The sequence below is a fragment of the Gymnoscopelus microlampas genome, assembly GCF_963454915.1.
Source record: "Gymnoscopelus microlampas genome assembly, chromosome: 19".
NCBI lineage: Eukaryota > Metazoa > Chordata > Actinopteri > Myctophiformes > Myctophidae > Gymnoscopelus > Gymnoscopelus microlampas.
Window position 1 is genome coordinate 30,100,923 of NC_139956.1, and position 9,334 is coordinate 30,110,256.

A 9,334-nucleotide genomic window follows, 5' to 3' on the forward strand; every position below is an offset into this window, starting at 1 on the left:
GACCCATATTCTGTGGTCAAAAAGCCACATAGTATGATGAAGCATATAACATTGTATTTAGTGAAACTTGACATGTTTCCTTCTGCTCTCTGTTCATGGACAGTCTCTTGTTTAGATCTTTTTGAATTATACAATGCTTTCAGTTTCGTTAAACCAATTCAATTCTCTTACACAAATCCAGTATTTTGTTCTCCTTATTATTATTATTTTTTACAATACTGTGTTTTCTCTTATCCTCTTTTCAATACAGTAGCAAATGACTGAAAACTCTTTTTTTTACGCGCGCTTTGTTTTGCATTGCGATATTTTTTTATTAAATCGATTTAAATTGTCACCAGTTTGAATCGATTATTCGAAGAATTATTGCGATTAACGATGTTATCGCGATAATCAAAATGTGCTTAAAACTTAAAATGCCACTTTTGTTAACCACTTGAACACCCAGCATCCCTATTGGGGGAACGTTTGCCAAAAATAGCCGATCTACAAGCCGGTTGTGGGCTTGTAGATCGGATTGTGAGCGTTTTTTTATCACGATAAACGATAATAACGATTATCGTCCCATGCCCAGCTGCAGGAGAACCCGACAGTGTTGCTGGTGATGACTGTGTTCATCTCAGCGGAGGTCTCTGGTTCTCCACCACATGTACAAATACAATGCCCTTCTTCTGCTATGGTGGTGAGTGACTGGCGTTTTATTATTCTCTATTAAAGCTGCAATCTTTTATGAATACAACATTATTTTAATCAATCTGTAGAGCAGGGGTCTTCAATGTTTTTCTGGCTGGGGACCCCTTAGCTGAGAGAGAGAGAAGAAGCAGGGACCCCCGCTTCGTATTGGATTCACACTAAATGTGTATTTTCAGACATTTAACCACTTAAACCCTCAATACTTTGCAAACTTGACCTTTTGGCTCTGTAGCCTACTTGGCCTTCTCTTTTTTCCCTCTGCACCAGACCATTTAGCCGAAAATAGCCGATCTACAAGCTCACAACGCCTTGCTGGGGTGGGATAATCCTGGGGTGGGTTATTAAAGTTACGGATTGCAGCTGTAAAATGAAATCCATAAGCATAATTTATGTTACATTTAAAGGGATAGTTCACCCCCAAAATTACTTTTGTTCTATCGATTAGTCACCCCATGGAGACTTGAATTCATGGATATTTTTTTGTTTCTGTCGCATTCCTAAACCAATAATTTGATGACCGGCAGCGGTTCCAGTAGGAGACACAAAGAGTCTCCTTTGTATCTCCTACCGGAACCACTGCCTGCTGGTCAGCAAATTAATGGCTTAGGAATGCGACAAAAACAAAAAAATATCCATGAATTCAAGTCTCCATGGGGTGACAATTTTTTTGGGTGAACTATCCCTTTAATTTCTACAATCACAATACATTATAGAGCAACTTAAATGTACTCTGTCCCCGAGGCATGAATACTGCCTGTTTTTTCTTTTGGAAGTTCTCAAAGTATGTTCTTGTTCACATTTCACACAAACATACATTTTATTTGACAGGCATGGTAGAGGGCGAAGCTCTTTACCTCCTGATAAATTCCTCCAAGACGTGGCTGGATGCTCAGCTCTACTGCAAGGAAAAATACACAGACCTGGCCAGTGTGAGGAACCAGACGGAGAACCGGAAGATCGAGACACTCACCGACGGAACTGCTGTCTGGATCGGCCTGTTCAGAGACGAATGGAAATGGTCTGATGGGAGTGACTCCTCATTCAGACACTGGTGGAAGGGGTATCCATCGACAGCCTCCACCTACAACTGTATAGCAGTAGATTGTGAACTTGGCGCGAACCAAAACAAATTGTTCAACTGGCCCTGTACGACACTTCTTCCCTTCATCTGTTATAGTGGTGAGTTGCCATTCACAATTACTGTTACAATTACACTACCAATACTGCAATGTAGAAATACTCTGTTACAAGTAAAAGTCTGGAATTCAAAATGTACTCGAGTGAAAGTACCAAAGTATTGGTATCAAAATGTACTTAAAGTACCAAAAGTAGAAAGTACTCATTATGCAGAATGTCCCGTTTCACAAGTTTTCAAATGTATAAAAATCTTTTGAAAGTAGCAGATCTACAAGCTCACAATGCGTTGTATTACTCCCTTCAGCCAAAAACAGTTTAGTTCTTTCCCACTGGTGGATTTATTGAGCACTCTTACGGCACACGTCACCCAACAGTGAGAAAGAACTAAACTGACTAGTTTTTGGCTGAAGGGAGTGATAGTCGAACTTACTGGCTGCTGCACGTAACCAAAGGGAATAAGTTCCTTGAATGCCCATGAATTTGACCAGAAGAACAGCGACGCACAGACTGTTGGTCTCGCTGCCAACAGTCTGTGCTGCCAACAAACACCAAACCACCGGATGTGTAACCACCTAATCATTCAATTTGAGAGGAACCATATATAGTGTTCCGGTGTACGTGAAACAATTGGCACTTCCGTCACAATATGATCTAAAAAAACACCAAGTTCAATTGGGCAAATAAATAGCAATAAAGAAACCAAAATGAAATATAATAAAACAAAATAATTACAAAATTATCCTTACTGGGGGTGTGCATGTAAACAGCCCTGGTATAACAGCCCTGGGTAGGCAACCCGGCCTGGAGTAGACCTGTGCTCTGTGCTTTTTTTAATCATTAATTCCGCATAGAAACATATTGTATTTAGTGACACTTGACTTGTTTCCCTCTGCTCTCTGTTCTTGGACAGTCTCTTGCTTAGATCTTTTTTAAGTATCCAATGCTTTCAGTTTCGTTAAACCAGTGTTTGAAACTGTGTTTTGTTTTTAAACTTTTGTTACTTTTCAAATAGTGTAGGCAAAGGTATTTTGCTCAGATTATTATTATTATTATTATTTCAATTTGTCCGATGTTTTCAGTTTAGTTAAACCAATATTTGAAACTGTGTTACTATGTTTTCTTTTTTTTTTAAACTTTTCAAAAAGGGTAGACAAAATAAGCCTCGGCTTCAGCCACACCTTTTCGGTGCCACTAGCATTAGTGGACTTAACTGTATATGTATATCTGCTCTTTTAAATGGACCGAAATCAAATTTACTACTACTACTACTAACAAAACATTGTTGTATTTGATATCCCCCACCCCCTTTACATATTACAGGTCTCACCTCGAGTGCTGTGCATGTGTACCACCATATTCATGAAAGAAAGACCTGGTCTGAAGCTCAGAGCTACTGTAGAGATAACTACACTGACCTGGTCACTATAAACAGCATGGAGGAACATAAAACAATCATGAACTCATCAAATGTTGGGTTCTGGTACTGGACTGGGGGACTGAGAGGAGACACCATGGGGTGGCACTGGTCTCTGGCAGATCCTGGTTTCTATGGACCACGTCAGACTGCTTACAGGAACTGGGCTGGAGGTAGGGTTGGGACTAGCTATTCACTCAACTCACAATACGATTTGAATCACGACTCTAGGTTCACAATACGATTTTTAAACACAAAATGATTTGCAAATGACATACAAATGTCATTTGTCGATGTCAATGTCATACAAATCCTAGTTTTCTTTTAATTTTTCTTTGTTTTACTTATGTTGCTTTAATCAGTGCTTCTCAAACCCATGTCAAGGACCACCCAAAATGATATGTATTTGCCCCCCCCCCCCCCCCCCCATCTCAAAATATGTCGTTCCAGCTAGGGACCCCCCCCCAGAAGCAAAGATTTGAGTTAAAAATGTTCGATTAAAAAAATGATATATTCAAAAATGTGCACACATTTTCACGATTTTTCAAAAATAGCAGATCTACAAGCTCTCTACTATTTTTGAATAGTCAAAGAAATCCCAAAATGACACACATACTTTCCCGGTCTTAATGGGTTGATATTCATATTTCAACTGAGAAGATTCATTTTTTGCTGATGTCAAATCCCTGTCACCAGAGTCCCCCGTCGTCCCCAGAGAGACGAAGCAGGTGTTGAAACTGAAGGTGACCCCAGACGACCCCACGGTGGACCTGAATGATCCTGCTGTGATGGAGGCCGTCTTGAAGCAGGTTAGTGTCACTTGACCAGTGGTTCTCAACCTGTGGGTCGGGACCCCACATGATTTTTTGGGGGGTCCCCAGATGACAGTGAAGTAACAATTTAAGGACTTTTAAGATCCTTTTAATACCTTAGAAAAAAATACTGCATACATTGAATACACAGGACCAATTGAACGAGCAAGACTCTTAACCCCTAATTGCTCACAGGCCCTCATTGGAAACAAGACCGCAAGGACTTTCATGAACGGACCTGTTAAAGGAATTATCCTTATCCTTACGATGGAAACAAGCCCCTAGGGCTTTTTACGTTATCCTTTTAGCATCATTGTAAAATCTTATCAGTGCACTATTTGCAAAAAAAACTGTTAATAAAGTATTCAATCAATCAATCCAGAGGGGTAATGTCTGCTGAGCAGAATCAAATGACCATAGGGGTAATTTCTGAGGATAATAACAAGACTGTCTTTTGCTCTCAGATGGAGGAGAAGCTGAAGCAGAGAGGGGTGAGTGGAGACGTCAAGCTGACATGGAAGAAGCAGCCTGATGGAACAGTCTTCCAGGAGGAGAAAGGGGAGAAGAGGGATAAAACGGAGCTCTGAAGCACACGCATGCACGCACACACACGCACGCACGCACGCACGCACGCACGCACGCACACACACACACACACACACACACACACACACACACACACACACACACACACACACACACACACAAGGTTACCTTACATAATTTGACTTTGTATGTAGTTTGTTATGGTAATGACCCCCCCCCACAACACACACGCACGCACACGCACGCACGCACGCACGCACGCACGCACGCACGCACGCACGCACGCACGCACGCACGCACGCACGCACGCACGCACGCACGCACACACACACACACACACACACACACACACACACACACACACACACACACACACACACACACACACATTTATTTATGTATGCCTTATAGTTTGCAGTGATGTTACACACAGTTCCCCTTTCTAGCACTGAGTGAAAAGCTTGATTTATTCTTATGTCTTTTGCTGAATGAAAGATGTATTGTACAAATTAAAATAAAACAATAAATAAAGATACAAAATCTTGTACTTTGAGGATAAAATATCTTGACAAGACGAAGAAAAACTGTTTATACACACAGTCCAGGGGTTTTCAACTGGTGGTCCGTGGACCACTGGTAGTCCGTGAAGGTATTGCATGTGGTCCCTGACTAATAACCATGCATTTAATGTAGGAAAGTGAAGATTTGTATATATATTTACTTTTTTATCGACCACTAGTTGAGAAACGGTGCACTAAATTACCTGGTGACGTAGAATGACGCGTCAATGTTGTCAATTACTGGAAAGTTGGACGTCAAGAACTTCCACAGAAAAGGGAGTTAGAATCTCAAGGGACCACAAGTTGAGAAACGGTGCATTAAATTACCTGGTAACTTAGAATGACGCGTCAATGTTCCAATTACTGGAAATGCGGACGTCAAGAACCACAGAAAAGTTAGAATTTCAAGGGAAAGTGTGCCCACTGCCCATATAATATAATCAATCGCATATGTCTAAGGATAAAGGATAATTCCTTTTAACAGGTCGTTCATGAAAGTCCTTGCGGTCTTGTTTCCAATGAGAACCTGTGAGCAATTAGGGGTTAAGAGTCTTGCTCAAGGACAAATTTAATTTCATCGACACATATGCTCGCTCATACATAAAGTTAGTTAACATGAGTTTAATATGGAAGGTTAAGAGAACAGAATAGGGAAAAGAATAGATCAGTGGTTCTCAATCTTCTTTTAGCTCTGGACCACATCTCAGTTAAATAATGACTGTTAAGGGCACACTCCCTGAATGCCACAGCAGAACCTCTGCCCCACATTTTTCAGATCAGCCTGTCATAGCGCCACCATGAGGCCAACTTTTGCAAAACACATTTTTTAAATATTACTCCTACAGATTTTGTCCAAAAAACACGCGCATCTCCATAGCCATGTGATCAAAACGAATCTGTCCGATTATTCCATATTCCATCCTGATTGGCTATTGGCTTCAAAAGTTTGCAGGATGGTTCATTTTGAACAAAATGCCTCAAATCATGTACGCAGCATGCCACGTATTTAGCTATAACTGCACCGATCTGCGTGAAACTTTGCACGTACACTCCCTAGAGGCCAAGGAAAAACCTTTGCCCTGCATTTTCCACATATGCCTTTTAGAGCGCCACCAGGAGGCTGAGTTTTGTAAAACAATTTTTTTGCTCTTACTCCTTCAGATTCTGTCCAAAAATCACGCAAATCGGTACACAGTATCTCTATAGTCACGTGATCAAGATGGATGTGTCTGATATTTCATATTCCATCCTACTTGGCTAATATTGGCTTCCAAAGTTTGCAGGATAGGTCCGTTTTGAACAAAAATTCTCAAATCATGAACGCAGTGTGCGATTTCCGTGACATTTTGCACGCACATTCCCACTAGGCCGAGGAAGCAATGCCACCCTTTTCACATTGGCCTGTTATAGCGCCACCAGCAAGTCTAATTTAGCAAACCACATTTTTGGAACAAAATGCCTCAAATCATGAATGCAGTGTCCGATTGCCGTGCAAGGCCTAAGAAGAAATGGCACCCTTTTCACATTGGCCAATTATAGCGCCACCAGGAGGCCATAATAACCTACCTGACCTGGCGGAGACTTGTGCTCCGAGGAGCACTTTTACCAGTTTAATTTCAAGCTTTTCCCCCCACACCACGCCCATATCCCCCCTCCCAACACAACAGTGGTCCCCAAGTTGATTCTTAGTCAGGGTGGTGGTCCCTGGTTCATAATCAGTTGAAAACCCCTGCACTAGTATACGAACCCATGTTAATCCACATGGGTGCATGTATCAAAGCCTTTTTGCTAACAAATACATTTCAGAAAAGAAAAATAAATATATATATATATATATATATATACAGTATATATATATATATATATATATTACAAAATATGTAAACGTAAGTGTGAATGTAAATGTATAGTTCAGTATATGTTTTACATTGTCTTTAATACTTCACAACATATTAGAAATCCTACAAAATGGCAAAAACAGTTCTGTCTCAAATATGTGTCTCCTCAGTGGGTTGACCAATCCATCTGAACGAGCTCATTGCAGGGACTGAGGAAGCAGATTTTTCACTTTTCCCAAAGTGAAGCTGTTTATTAGCATTTTTGTGAACTTTGTTACTCAGTTACAGTAAGTCTCTGTCCACAGGGATGGAATGAAACTCAAGGAGGCCCATGGGGAAATTATCAACGTTTAGGATGTGCAAATATTTTCTCTGCAAAGATTATACAGGGTTTACAGTCTTTAACTATTTATATGATATTCATTTGCATTTCAAAAAGTCGACTCAGGGCAGGCTGCTATATACTATAGCAGAGGACTTGTACTGTAGGCTGAAGTGTTATATATTTAATATATATTTAGTGTAATGTACACAGGGGGGCCTTGTCCCTTGGACACTGGCCCCATTGGCCCGACACCCGACCTTCAATTTCCTATTATAATCTAAATAATAATAATAATGTTTATTGTCCCCAAGGGGAAAATTATCTTCACAGGTCTGTTCGTTAAAACAACAAAAACAACATAACATAACAACAAAAACAAACAACATATCACAAAGACAAAAACATGAGGTCCCCACTGTACACAGAAAACCCTCCTAAGGATGGGGCAGTTGGTTCAATGCCGCGATGGCTGAGGGGACAAAACTCCTGCTAAAACAAACCTTTTTCCACTTTAAGGTTCTGTATCTCCGACCAGATGGCATGAGGTCGAAGTAGCGATACAGGGGATGATCAGTATCATTTGTTATCGAAAGTGCTAAGTGTGTTATTGTTCATATCAGCAAGTGTGGGTATGGGAAGTCTGATGATTTTGGAGGCAATACGGGTGATAATGTAAAGTTTGTTTCTGTTAGGCATGGACAAACATGCGGAACAATACAACAAAACGGGTTGAATGATGCTTTTGTACAGTAATAGCAGAAGATGAGGGGCAACAGATAATGATCTTAACTTGCGGATTACATGAAGTCTTTGCTGAAAACGTTTATGGATAGATGTAATGTGTTGATCAAACCTAAGTCTGTTGTCCAGAGTGAGTCCAAGATATGTTCTACTGTTTTACCATGAATGAGGAGTGGGTTGAGTCCAGTTTGGGTTGTGTTAATGACCAGTTATTTTGTTTTGTCCACATTCAACTCTAAGTAGTTGTCAGTGCACCACTGTGTGAAATGAGAAATGGTGTTATGGAAGTCCGTAATAGAGTTATTGTCATGGAGCAGTCCAAGAATGGCAGTGTCATCAGAGTATTTAAAGTATGTGATGTTGGTGGGTGAAGGGCTGAGACAGTCATTTGTGTATAATGTGTAGAGGAAAGGGCTGAGAACACAGCCCTGAGGGGCACCTGTGTTGGTAATGACAGTTGATGAAAATGATGAGCCTACTTTAACTGTTTGTGGTCTATTACTCAAAAAAATTGAATCCAGTGGATGAGGAGTGGAGGGATGCTGAGGTGATGCAGTTTCTTGATCATGTGATGGCGTTGAATGGTGTTAAAGGCAGAACTAAAGTCAACAAAAAGAATAGAGGCACAATTGTCCTTTGATGAATCCAGGTGTTGGAGCAGGGGATGAAGGAGGCATGCCACAGCATCCTCTGTCCCCCTCTTGGCCCTGTAGGCAAACTGATACGGGTCCAGCTGTGACCTGACAGCTGGCAGGATCATGTTCAGTATCAGTCTTTCCATAAGTTTCATCATTATTGATGTTAGTGCAACAGGTCTATAATCCTGATCACTAGTCTGACCTGCAGTGACCTCAACATCCTGCATCCTCAGTGAATTCTTATATCAAGTTGGTTATAGAAAGAACAGAACTTTAATACTTCTCATACTTTATTAGTTACGACGTTTCAACCCTCAATGGGTCTTCAGGTTTAACCTGAACCCATGCGCTAAAACATATCCTACCTCATGTAATAAAATAGCCTGTTAATAGGCCTATAATCTGCAGGCAAAAAATGATGGGGAACTTGCACTTGCACTTTGTGTCCAACAGCTGGTGCTAAAACTCAGACAAACATCCATATGTAACAGCCAGTGGCTGTTGAGAGAAAGAGGTGTGAGTGAGGTGTATTCACCATATATCTATCGATGTTCACTTAACATCTGGGTTTGGTATAGGCTCTATGCACAGCAGCCATATTATCACTTCCTTCACAGGTGTTACCAATGATAC